The sequence below is a fragment of the Astatotilapia calliptera genome, chromosome 12 (assembly GCF_964374335.1).
Source record: "Astatotilapia calliptera chromosome 12, fAstCal68.1, whole genome shotgun sequence".
NCBI lineage: Eukaryota > Metazoa > Chordata > Actinopteri > Cichliformes > Cichlidae > Astatotilapia > Astatotilapia calliptera.
In genome coordinates, this window is record NC_137433.1 from 19345584 (window position 1) to 19359221 (window position 13638).

Consider the following 13638-nt stretch of genomic DNA (forward strand, 5'->3'; position numbering starts at 1 on the left):
CATCTGTGGCAATCGGGAAGGATGTAGTTTCTGACTTCATTGTTGACGGACTGAAAGAAGCAAACGAGTCCATTACGGTAGGTTGACTGCTTTCACTTTCAACCTCAACATCTGGAACACTGGTAAGGGATGGTACTTTAGTCTCATCTGTATCAACATGTTGTGTTACTGCAAGTGATAGTGGTATTGACTCCACAGTGCTGGATACAGATGGAGATACGTCACTGAAAACAGAGCTTGCATTCAATATATCTGTGGTGTCATCACTTGAACGTTCTACATCCATTGGAGTTGTGTCCGAATAGGTCATTGTCTTATCAGTCAAAGGAGAAACAGAAGTCTTTTCTGTCTGATCTGAGAGAGCACTGGAGTAAACGTCAGCTGGAGTTGCTGTTGACTTCTCCGTGGTGAACAATGAGGAAGCTGTGGGAAGTGCAGTGAGATTTCTGATCATTTCAGGCGTCTGATCCCCTGAACCCTCTTCTGTTGATGTCAAAAAAGAACTTTCCTCTGGTGTTAATGAATATTCATCGAACTTGCTTGTGGTCACAGATTTTTGCGTACCAGATGACACTGATATTGGCTTCTGAGTACTGAAGACAGATGAGGATGAAGTAAAAGCACCTTTTGAAGTATCACTTGAAAGCAGTGTTGTTGTTATGATGCTTGAGACTTCAGGGAAAACAGTAGTGCTGTCTCCAGAAAAATCTGTATCTGTGGCACTCGGGAAGGATGTAGTTTCTGACTTCATTTTTGACGGACTGACAGAAGCAAACGAGTCCATTACGGTAGTTTGACTGCTTTCACTTTCAACCTCAACATCTGGAACACTGGTAAGGGATGGTACTTTAGTCTGATCTGTATCAACATGTTGTGTTACTGCAAGTGATAGTGGTATTGACTCCACAGTGCTGGATACAGATGGAGATACGTCACTGAAAACAGAGCTTGCATTCAATATATCTGTGGTGTCATCACTTGAACGTTCTACATCCATTGGAGTTGTGTCCGAATAGGTCATTGTCTTATCAGTCAAAGGAGAAACAGAAGTCTTTTCTGTCTGATCTGAGAGAGCACTGGAGTAAACGTCAGCTGCAGTTGCTGTTGACTTCTCCGTGGTGAACTTTGCGGAAGCTGTGGGAAGTGCAGTGAGATTTCTGATCATTTCAGGCGTCTGATCTCCTGAGTCCTCTTCTGTTGATGTCAAAAAAGAACTTTCCTCTGGTGTTAATGAATATTCATCGAACTTGCTTGTGGTGACAGATTTTTGCGTACCAGATGACACTGATATTGGCTTCTGAGTACTGAAGACAAATGAGGATGAAGTAAAAGCACCTTTTGAAGTATCACTTGAAAGCAGTGTTGTTGTTATGATGCTTGAGACTTCAGCGAAAACAGTAGTGCTGTCTCCAGAAAAATCTGTATCTGTGGCACTCGGGAAGGATGTAGTTTCTGACTTCATTGTTGACGGACTGACAGAAGCAAACGAGTCCATTACGGTAGGTTGACTGCTTTCACTTTCAACCTCAACATCTGGAACACTGGTAAGGGATGGTACTTTAGTCTGATCTGTATCAACATGTTGTGTTACTGCAAGTGATAGTGGTATTGACTCCACAGTGCTGGATACAGATGGAGATACGTCACTGAAAACAGAGCTTGCATTCAATATATCTGTGGTGTCATCACTTGAACGTTCTACATCCATTGGAGTTGTGTCCGAATAGGTCATTGTCTTATCAGTCAAAGGAGAAACAGAAGTCTTTTCTGTCTGATCTGAGAGAGCACTGGAGTAAACGTCAGCTGGAGTTGCTGTTGACTTCTCCGTGGTGAACAATGAGGAAGCTGTGGGAAGTGCAGTGAGATTTCTGATCATTTCAGGTGTCTGATCTCCTGAGCCCTCTTCTGTTGATGTCAAAAAAGAACTTTCCTCTGGTGTTAATGAATATTCATCGAACTTGCTTATGGTGACAGATTTTTCCATACCAGATGACACTGATATTGGCTTCTGAGTACTGAAGACAGGTGAGGATGAAGTAAAAGCACCTTTTGAAGTATCACTTGAAAGCAGTGTTGTTGTTATGATGCTTGAGACTTCAGGGAAAACAGTAGTGCTGTCTCCAGAAAAATCTGTATCTGTGGCACTCGGGACGGATGTAGTTTCTGACTTCATTGTTGATGGACTGACAGAAGCAAACGAGTCCATTACGGTAGGTTGACTGCTTTCACTTTCAACCTCAACATCTGGAACACTGGTAAGGGATGGTACTTTAGTCTCATCTGTATCAACATGTTGTGTTACTGCAAGTGATAGTGGCATTGACTCCACAGTGCTGGATACAGATGGAGATACGTCACTGAAAACAGAGCTTGCATTCAATATATCTGTGGTGTCATCACTTGAACGTTCTACATCCATTGGAGTTGTGTCCAAATAGGTCATTGTCTTATCAGTCAAAGGAGAAACAGAAGTCTTTTCTGTCTGATCTGAGAGAGCACTGGAGTAAACGTCAGCTGGAGTTGCTGTTGACTTCTCCGTGGTGAACAATGAGGAAGCTGTGGGAAGTGCAGTGAGATTTCTGATCATTTCAGGCGTCTGATCACCTGAGCCCTCTTCTGTTGATGTCAAAAAAGAACTTTCCTCTGGTGTTAATGAATATTCATCGAACTTGCTTGTGGTGACAGATTTTTGCGTACCAGATGACACTGATATTGGCTTCTGAGTACTGAAGACAGATGAGGATGAAGTAAAAGCACCTTTTGAAGTATCACTTGAAAGCACTGTTGTTGTTATGATGCTTGAGACTTCAGGGAAAACAGTAGTGCTGTCTCCAGAAAAATCTGTATCTGTGGCACTCGGGAAGGATGTAGTTTCTGACTTCATTGTTGATGGACTGAAAGAAGCAAACGAGTCCATTACGGTAGGTTGACTGCTTTCACTTTCAACCTCAACATCTGGAACACTGGTAAGGGATGGTACTTTAGTCTGATCTGTATCAACATGTTGTGTTACTGCAAGTGATAGTGGTATTGACTCCACAGTGCTGGATACAGATGGAGATACGTCACTGAAAACAGAGCTTGCATTCAATATATCTGTGGTGTCATCACTTGAACGTTCTACATCCATTGGAGTTGTGTCCAAATAGGTCATTGTCTTATCAGTCAAAGGAGAAACAGAAGTCTTTTCTGTCTGATCTGAGAGAGCACTGGAGTAAACGTCAGCTGGAGTTGCTGTTGACTTCTCCGTGGTGAACAATGAGGAAGCTGTGGGAAGTGCAGTGAGATTTCTGATCATTTCAGGCGTCTGATCTCCTGAGCCCTCTTCTGTTGATGTCAAAAAAGAACTTTCCTCTGGTGTTAATGAATATTCGTCGAACTTGCTTGTGGTGACAGATTTTTGCGTACCAGATGACACTGATATTGGCTTCTGAGTACTGAAGACAGATGAGGATGAAGTAAAAGCACCTTTTGAAGTATCACTTGAAAGCACTGTTGTTGTTATGATGCTTGAGACTTCAGGGAAAACAGTAGTGCTGTCTCCAGAAAAATCTGTATCTGTGGCACTCGGGACGGATGTAGTTTCTGACTTCATTGTTGATGGACTGACAGAAGCAAACGAGTCCATTACGGTAGGTTGACTGCTTTCACTTTCAACCTCAACATCTGGAACACTGGTAAGGGATGGTACTTTAGTCTCATCTGTATCAACATGTTGTGTTACTGCAAGTGATAGTGGCATTGACTCCACAGTGCTGGATACAGATGGAGATACGTCACTGAAAACAGAGCTTGCATTCAATATATCTGTGGTGTCATCACTTGAACGTTCTACATCCATTGGAGTTGTGTCCGAATAGGTCATTGTCTTATCAGTCAAAGGAGAAACAGAAGTCTTTTCTGTCTGATCTGAGAGAGCACTGGAGTAAACGTCAGCTGGAGTTGCTGTTGACTTCTCCGTGGTGAACAATGAGGAAGCTGTGGGAAGTGCAGTGAGATTTCTGATCATTTCAGGCGTCTGATCTCCTGAGCCCTCTTCTGTTGATGTCAAAAAAGAACTTTCCTCTGGTGTTAATGAATATTCATCGAACTTGCTTGTGGTCACAGATTTTTGCGTACCAGATGACACTGATATTGGCTTCTGAGTACTGAAGACAGATGAGGATGAAGTAAAAGCACCTTTTGAAGTATCACTTGAAAGCAGTGTTGTTGTTATGATGCTTGAGACTTCAGGGAAAACAGTAGTGCTGTCTCCAGAAAAATCTGTATCTGTGGCACTCGGGAAGGATGTAGTTTCTGACTTCATTGTTGACGGACTGACAGAAGCAAACGAGTCCATTACGGTAGTTTGACTGCTTTCACTTTCAACCTCAACATCTGGAACACTGGTAAGGGATGGTACTTTAGTCTGATCTGTATCAACATGTTGTGTTACTGCAAGTGATAGTGGTATTGACTCCACAGTGCTGGATACAGATGGAGATACGTCACTGAAAACAGAGCTTGCATTCAATATATCTGTGGTGTCATCACTTGAACGTTCTACATCCATTGGAGTTGTGTCCGAATAGGTCATTGTCTTATCAGTCAAAGGAGAAACAGAAGTCTTTTCTGTCTGATCTGAGAGAGCACTGGAGTAAACGTCAGCTGGAGTTGCTGTTGACTTCTCCGTGGTGAACAATGCGGAAGCTGTGGGAAGTGCAGTGAGATTTATGATCATTTCAGGCGTCTGATCTCCTGAGTCCTCTTCTGTTGATGTCAAAAAAGAACTTTCCTCTGGTGTTAATGAATATTCATCGAACTTGCTTGTGGTGACAGATTTTTGCGTACCAGATGACACTGATATTGGCTTCTGAGTACTGAAGACAGATGAGGATGAAGTAAAAGCACCTTTTGAAGTATCACTTGAAAGCAGTGTTGTTGTTATGATGCTTGAGACTTCAGCGAAAACAGTAGTGCTGTCTCCAGAAAAATCTGTATCTGTGGCACTCGGGAAGGATGTAGTTTCTGACTTCATTGTTGACGGACTGAAAGAAGCAAACGAGTCCATTAAGGTAGGTTGACTGCTTTCACTTTCAACCTCAACATCTGGAACACTGGTAAGGGATGGTACTTTAGTCTCATCTGTATCAACATGTTGTGTTACTGCAAGTGATAGTGGTATTGACTCCACAGTGCTGGATACAGATGGAGATACGTCACTGAAAACAGAGCTTGCATTCAATATATCTGTGGTGTCATCACTTGAACGTTCTACATCCATTGGAGTTGTGTCCGAATAGGTCATTGTCTTATCAGTCAAAGGAGAAACAGAAGTCTTTTCTGTCTGATCTGAGAGAGCACTGGAGTAAACGTCAGCTGGAGTTGCTGTTGACTGCTCCGTGGTGAACTTTGCGGAAGCTGTGGGAAGTGCAGTGAGATTTATGATCATTTCAGGCGTCTGATCTCCTGAGTCCTCTTCTGTTGATGTCAAAAAAGAACTTTCCTCTGGTGTTAATGAATATTCATCGAACTTGCTTGTGGTGACAGATTTTTGCGTACCAGATGACACTGATATTGGCTTCTGAGTACTGAAGACAGATGAGGATGAAGTAAAAGCACCTTTTGAAGTATCACTTGAAAGCACTGTTGTTGTTATGATGCTTGAGACTTCAGGGAAAACAGTAGTGCTGTCTCCGGAAAGATCTGTATCTGTGGCACTCGGGAAGGATGTAGTTTCTGACTTCATTGTTGACGGACTGACAGAAGCAAACGAGTCCATTACGGTAGGTTGACTGCTTTCACTTTCAACCTCAACATCTGGAACACTGGTAAGGGATGGTACTTTAGTCTGATCTGTATCAACATGTTGTGTTACTGCAAGTGATAGTGGTATTGACTCCACAGTGCTGGATACAGATGGAGATACGTCACTGAAAACAGAGCTTGCATTCAATATATCTGTGGTGTCATCACTTGAACGTTCTACATCCATTGGAGTTGTGTCCGAATAGGTCATTGTCTTATCAGTCAAAGGAGAAACAGAAGTCTTTTCTGTCTGATCTGAGAGAGCACTGGAGTAAACGTCAGCTGGAGTTGCTGTTGACTTCTCCGTGGTGAACAATGAGGAAGCTGTGGGAAGTGCAGTGAGATTTCTGATCATTTCAGGCGTCTGATCTCCTGAGCCCTCTTCTGTTGATGTCAAAAAAGAACTTTCCTCTGGTGTTAATGAATATTCATCGAACTTGCTTGTGGTGACAGATTTTTGCGTACCAGATGACACTGATATTGGCTTCTGAGTACTGAAGACAGATGAGGATGAAGTAAAAGCACCTTTTGAAGTATCACTTGAAAGCAGTGTTGTTGTTATGATGCTTGAGACTTCAGGGAAAACAGTAGTGCTGTCTCCAGAAAAATCTGTATCTGTGGCACTCGGGAAGGATGTAGTTTCTGACTTCATTGTTGACGGACTGACAGAAGCAAACGAGTCCATTACGGTAGTTTGACTGCTTTCACTTTCAACCTCAACATCTGGAACACTGGTAAGGGATGGTACTTTAGTCTGATCTGTATCAACATGTTGTGTTACTGCAAGTGATAGTGGTATTGACTCCACAGTGCTGGATACAGATGGAGATACGTCACTGAAAACAGAGCTTGCATTCAATATATCTGTGGTGTCATCACTTGAACGTTCTACATCCATTGGAGTTGTGTCCGAATAGGTCATTGTCTTATCAGTCAAAGGATAAACAGAAGTCTTTTCTGTCTGATCTGAGAGAGCACTGGAGTAAACGTCAGCTGGAGTTGCTGTTGACTTCTCCGTGGTGAACAATGCGGAAGCTGTGGGAAGTGCAGTGAGATTTATGATCATTTCAGGCGTCTGATCTCCTGAGTCCTCTTCTGTTGATGTCAAAAAAGAACTTTCCTCTGGTGTTAATGAATATTCATCGAACTTGCTTGTGGTGACAGATTTTTGCGTACCAGATGACACTGATATTGGCTTCTGAGTACTGAAGACAGATGAGGATGAAGTAAAAGCACCTTTTGAAGTATCACTTGAAAGCAGTGTTGTTGTTATGATGCTTGAGACTTCAGCGAAAACAGTAGTGCTGTCTCCAGAAAAATCTGTATCTGTGGCACTCGGGAAGGATGTAGTTTCTGACTTCATTGTTGACGGACTGACAGAAGCAAACGAGTCCATTACGGTAGGTTGACTGCTTTCACTTTCAACCTCAACATCTGGAACACTGGTAAGGGATGGTACTTTAGTCTGATCTGTATCAACATGTTGTGTTACTGCAAGTGATAGTGGTATTGACTCCACAGTGCTGGATACAGATGGAGATACGTCACTGAAAACAGAGCTTGCATTCAATATATCTGTGGTGTCATCACTTGAACGTTCTACATCCATTGGAGTTGTGTCCGAATAGGTCATTGTCTTATCAGTCAAAGGAGAAACAGAAGTCTTTTCTGTCTGATCTGAGAGAGCACTGGAGTAAACGTCAGCTGGAGTTGCTGTTGACTTCTCCGTGGTGAACAATGCGGAAGCTGTGGGAAGTGCAGTGAGATTTATGATCATTTCAGGCGTCTGATCTCCTGAGTCCTCTTCTGTTGATGTCAAAAAAGAACTTTCCTCTGGTGTTAATGAATATTCATCGAACTTGCTTGTGGTGACAGATTTTTGCGTACCAGATGACACTGATATTGGCTTCTGAGTACTGAAGACAGATGAGGATGAAGTAAAAGCACCTTTTGAAGTATCACTTGAAAGCAGTGTTGTTGTTATGATGCTTGAGACTTCAGCGAAAACAGTAGTGCTGTCTCCAGAAAAATCTGTATCTGTGGCACTCGGGAAGGATGTAGTTTCTGACTTCATTGTTGACGGACTGACAGAAGCAAACGAGTCCATTACGGTAGGTTGACTGCTTTCACTTTCAACCTCAACATCTGGAACACTGGTAAGGGATGGTACTTTAGTCTGATCTGTATCAACATGTTGTGTTACTGCAAGTGATAGTGGTATTGACTCCACAGTGCTGGATACAGATGGAGATACGTCACTGAAAACAGAGCTTGCATTCAATATATCTGTGGTGTCATCACTTGAACGTTCTGCATCCATTGGAGTTGTGTCCGAATAGGTCATTGTCTTATCAGTCAAAGGAGAAACAGAAGTCTTTTCTGTCTGATCTGAGAGAGCACTGGAGTAAACGTCAGCTGGAGTTGCTGTTGACTTCTCCGTGGTGAACAATGCGGAAGCTGTGGGAAGTGCAGTGAGATTTATGATCATTTCAGGCGTCTGATCTCCTGAGTCCTCTTCTGTTGATGTCAAAAAAGAACTTTCCTCTGGTGTTAATGAATATTCATCGAACTTGCTTGTGGTGACAGATTTTTGCGTACCAGATGACACTGATATTGGCTTCTGAGTACTGAAGACAGATGAGGATGAAGTAAAAGCACCTTTTGAAGTATCACTTGAAAGCACTGTTGTTGTTATGATGCTTGAGACTTCAGCGAAAACAGTAGTGCTGTCTCCAGAAAAATCTGTATCTGTGGCACTCGGGAAGGATGTAGTTTCTGACTTCATTGTTGATGGACTGACAGAAGCAAACGAGTCCATTACGGTAGGTTGACTGCTTTCACTTTCAACCTCAACATCTGGAACACTGGTAAGGGATGGTACTTTAGTCTGATCTGTATCAACATGTTGTGTTACTGCAAGTGATAGTGGTATTGACTCCACAGTGCTGGATACAGATGGAGATACGTCACTGAAAACAGAGCTTGCATTCAATATATCTGTGGTGTCATCACTTGAACGTTCTACATCCATTGGAGTTGTGTCCGAATAGGTCATTGTCTTATCAGTCAAAGGAGAAACAGAAGTCTTTTCTATCTGATCTGAGAGAGCACTGGAGTAAACGTCAGCTGGAGTTGCTGTTGACTTCTCCGTGGTGAACAATGAGGAAGCTGTGGGAAGTGCAGTGAGATTTCTGATCATTTCAGGCGTCTGATCCCCTGAACCCTCTTCTGTTGATGTCAAAAAAGAACTTTCCTCTGGTGTTAATGAATATTCATCGAACTTGCTTGTGGTCACAGATTTTTGCGTACCAGATGACACTGATATTGGCTTCTGAGTACTGAAGACAGACGAGGATGAAGTAAAAGCACCTTTTGAAGTATCACTTGAAAGCAGTGTTGTTGTTATGATGCTTGAGACTTCAGCGAAAACAGTAGTGCTGTCTCCAGAAAAATCTGTATCTGTGGCACTCGGGAAGGATGTAGTTTCTGACTTCATTGTTGACGGACTGACAGAAGCAAACGAGTCCATTACGGTAGGTTGACTGCTTTCACTTTCAACCTCAACATCTGGAACACTGGTAAGGGATGGTACTTTAGTCTGATCTGTATCAACATGTTGTGTTACTGCAAGTGATAGTGGTATTGACTCCACAGTGCTGGATACAGATGGAGATACGTCACTGAAAACAGAGCTTGCATTCAATATATCTGTGGTGTCATCACTTGAACGTTCTACATCCATTGGAGTTGTGTCCGAATAGGTCATTGTCTTATCAGTCAAAGGAGAAACAGAAGTCTTTTCTGTCTGATCTGAGAGAGCACTGGAGTAAACGTCAGCTGGAGTTGCTGTTGACTGCTCCGTGGTGAACTTTGCGGAAGCTGTGGGAAGTGCAGTGAGATTTATGATCATTTCAGGCGTCTGATCTCCTGAGCCCTCTTCTGTTGATGTCAAAAAAGAACTTTCCTCTGGTGTTAATGAATATTCATCGAACTTGCTTGTGGTGACAGATTTTTGCGTACCAGATGACACTGATATTGGCTTCTGAGTACTGAAGACAGATGAGGATGAAGTAAAAGCACCTTTTGAAGTATCACTTGAAAGCACTGTTGTTGTTATGATGCTTGAGACTTCAGGGAAAACAGTAGTGCTGTCTCCGGAAAAATCTGTATCTGTGGCACTCGGGAAGGATGTAGTTTCTGACTTCATTGTTGACGGACTGACAGAAGCAAACGAGTCCATTACGGTAGGTTGACTGCTTTCACTTTCAACCTCAACATCTGGAACACTGGTAAGGGATGGTACTTTAGTCTGATCTGTATCAACATGTTGTGTTACTGCAAGTGATAGTGGTATTGACTCCACAGTGCTGGATACAGATGGAGATACGTCACTGAAAACAGAGCTTGCATTCAATATATCTGTGGTGTCATCACTTGAACGTTCTACATCCATTGGAGTTGTGTCCGAATAGGTCATTGTCTTATCAGTCAAAGGAGAAACAGAAGTCTTTTCTGTCTGATCTGAGAGAGCACTGGAGTAAACGTCAGCTGGAGTTGCTGTTGACTTCTCCGTGGTGAACAATGAGGAAGCTGTGGGAAGTGCAGTGAGATTTATGATCATTTCAGGCGTCTGATCTCCTGAGCCCTCTTCTGTTGATGTCAAAAAAGAACTTTCCTCTGGTGTTAATGAATATTCATCGAACTTGCTTGTGGTGACAGATTTTTGCGTACCAGATGACACTGATATTGGCTTCTGAGTACTGAAGACAGATGAGGATGAAGTAAAAGCACCTTTTGAAGTATCACTTGAAAGCAGTGTTGTTGTTATGATGCTTGAGACTTCAGCGAAAACAGTAGTGCTGTCTCCAGAAAAATCTGTATCTGTGGCACTCGGGAAGGATGTAGTTTCTGACTTCATTGTTGACGGACTGACAGAAGCAAACGAGTCCATTACGGTAGGTTGACTGCTTTCACTTTCAACCTCAACATCTGGAACACTGGTAAGGGATGGTACTTTAGTCTGATCTGTATCAACATGTTGTGTTACTGCAAGTGATAGTGGTATTGAGTCCACAGTGCTGGATACAGATGGAGATACGTCACTGAAAACAGAGCTTGCATTCAATATATCTGTGGTGTCATCACTTGAACGTTCTACATCCATTGGAGTTGTGTCCGAATAGGTCATTGTCTTATCAGTCAAAGGAGAAACAGAAGTCTTTTCTGTCTGATCTGAGAGAGCACTGGAGTAAACGTCAGCTGGAGTTGCTGTTGACTGCTCCGTGGTGAACTTTGCGGAAGCTGTGGGAAGTGCAGTGAGATTTATGATCATTTCAGGCGTCTGATCTCCTGAGTCCTCTTCTGTTGATGTCAAAAAAGAACTTTCCTCTGGTGTTAATGAATATTCATCGAACTTGCTTGTGGTGACAGATTTTTCCATACCAGATGACACTGATATTGGCTTCTGAGTACTGAAGACAGATGAGGATGAAGTAAAAGCACCTTTTGAAGTATCACTTGAAAGCAGTGTTGTTGTTATGATGCTTGAGACTTCAGCGAAAACAGTAGTGCTGTCTCCAGAAAAATCTGTATCTGTGGCACTCGGGACGGATGTAGTTTCTGACTTCATTGTTGATGGACTGACAGAAGCAAACGAGTCCATTACGGTAGGTTGACTGCTTTCACTTTCAACCTCAACATCTGGAACACTGGTAAGGGATGGTACTTTAGTCTCATCTGTATCAACATGTTGTGTTACTGCAAGTGATAGTGGCATTGACTCCACAGTGCTGGATACAGATGGAGATACGTCACTGAAAACAGAGCTTGCATTCAATATATCTGTGGTGTCATCACTTGAACGTTCTACATCCATTGGAGTTGTGTCCAAATAGGTCATTGTCTTATCAGTCAAAGGAGAAACAGAAGTCTTTTCTGTCTGATCTGAGAGAGCACTGGAGTAAACATCAGCTGGAGTTGCTGTTGACTTCTCCGTGGTGAACAATGAGGAAGCTGTGGGAAGTGCAGTGAGATTTCTGATCATTTCAGGCGTCTGATCTCCTGAGCCCTCTTCTGTTGATGTCAAAAAAGAACTTTCCTCTGGTGTTAATGAATATTCATCGAACTTGCTTGTGGTGACAGATTTTTGCGTACCAGATGACACTGATATTGGCTTCTGAGTACTGAAGACAGATGAGGATGAAGTAAAAGCACCTTTTGAAGTATCACTTGAAAGCACTGTTGTTGTTATGATGCTTGAGACTTCAGGGAAAACAGTAGTGCTGTCTCCGGAAAGATCTGTATCTGTGGCACTCGGGAAGGATGTAGTTTCTGACTTCATTGTTGACGGACTGACAGAAGCAAACGAGTCCATTACGGTAGGTTGACTGCTTTCACTTTCAACCTCAACATCTGGAACACTGGTAAGGGATGGTACTTTAGTCTCATCTGTATCAACATGTTGTGTTACTGCAAGTGATAGTGGTATTGACTCCACAGTGCTGGATACAGATGGAGATACGTCACTGAAAACAGAGCTTGCATTCAATATATCTGTGGTGTCATCACTTGAACGTTCTACATCCATTGGAGTTGTGTCCAAATAGGTCATTGTCTTATCAGTCAAAGGAGAAACAGAAGTCTTTTCTGTCTGATCTGAGAGAGCACTGGAGTAAACGTCAGCTGGAGTTGCTGTTGACTTCTCCGTGGTGAACAATGAGGAAGCTGTGGGAAGTGCAGTGAGATTTCTGATCATTTCAGGCGTCTGATCTCCTGAGCCCTCTTCTGTTGATGTCAAAAAAGAACTTTCCTCTGGTGTTAATGAATATTCATCGAACTTGCTTGTGGTGACAGATTTTTGCGTACCAGATGACACTGATATTGGCTTCTGAGTACTGAAGACAGATGAGGATGAAGTAAAAGCACCTTTTGAAGTATCACTTGAAAGCAGTGTTGTTGTTATGATGCTTGAGACTTCAGCGAAAACAGTAGTGCTGTCTCCAGAAAAATCTGTATCTGTGGCACTCGGGAAGGATGTAGTTTCTGACTTCATTGTTGACGGACTGACAGAAGCAAACGAGTCCATTACGGTAGGTTGACTGCTTTCACTTTCAACCTCAACATCTGGAACACTGGTAAGGGATGGTACTTTAGTCTCATCTGTATCAACATGTTGTGTTACTGCAAGTGATAGTGGTATTGACTCCACAGTGCTGGATACAGATGGAGATACGTCACTGAAAACAGAGCTTGCATTCAATATATCTGTGGTGTCATCACTTGAACGTTCTACATCCATTGGAGTTGTGTCCGAATAGGTCATTGTCTTATCAGTCAAAGGAGAAACAGAAGTCTTTTCTGTCTGATCTGAGAGAGCACTGGAGTAAACGTCAGCTGGAGTTGCTGTTGACTTCTCCGTGGTGAACAATGAGGAAGCTGTGGGAAGTGCAGTGAGATTTATGATCATTTCAGGCGTCTGATCTCCTGAGCCCTCTTCTGTTGATGTCAAAAAAGAACTTTCCTCTGGTGTTAATGAATATTCATCGAACTTGCTTGTGGTGACAGATTTTTGCGTACCAGATGACACTGATATTGGCTTCTGAGTACTGAAGACAGATGAGGATGAAGTAAAAGCACCTTTTGAAGTATCACTTGAAAGCAGTGTTGTTGTTATGATGCTTGAGACTTCAGCGAAAACAGTAGTGCTGTCTCCAGAAAAATCTGTATCTGTGGCACTCGGGAAGGATGTAGTTTCTGACTTCATTGTTGACGGACTGACAGAAGCAAACGAGTCCATTACGGTAGGTTGACTGCTTTCACTTTCAACCTCAACATCTGGAACACTGGTAAGGG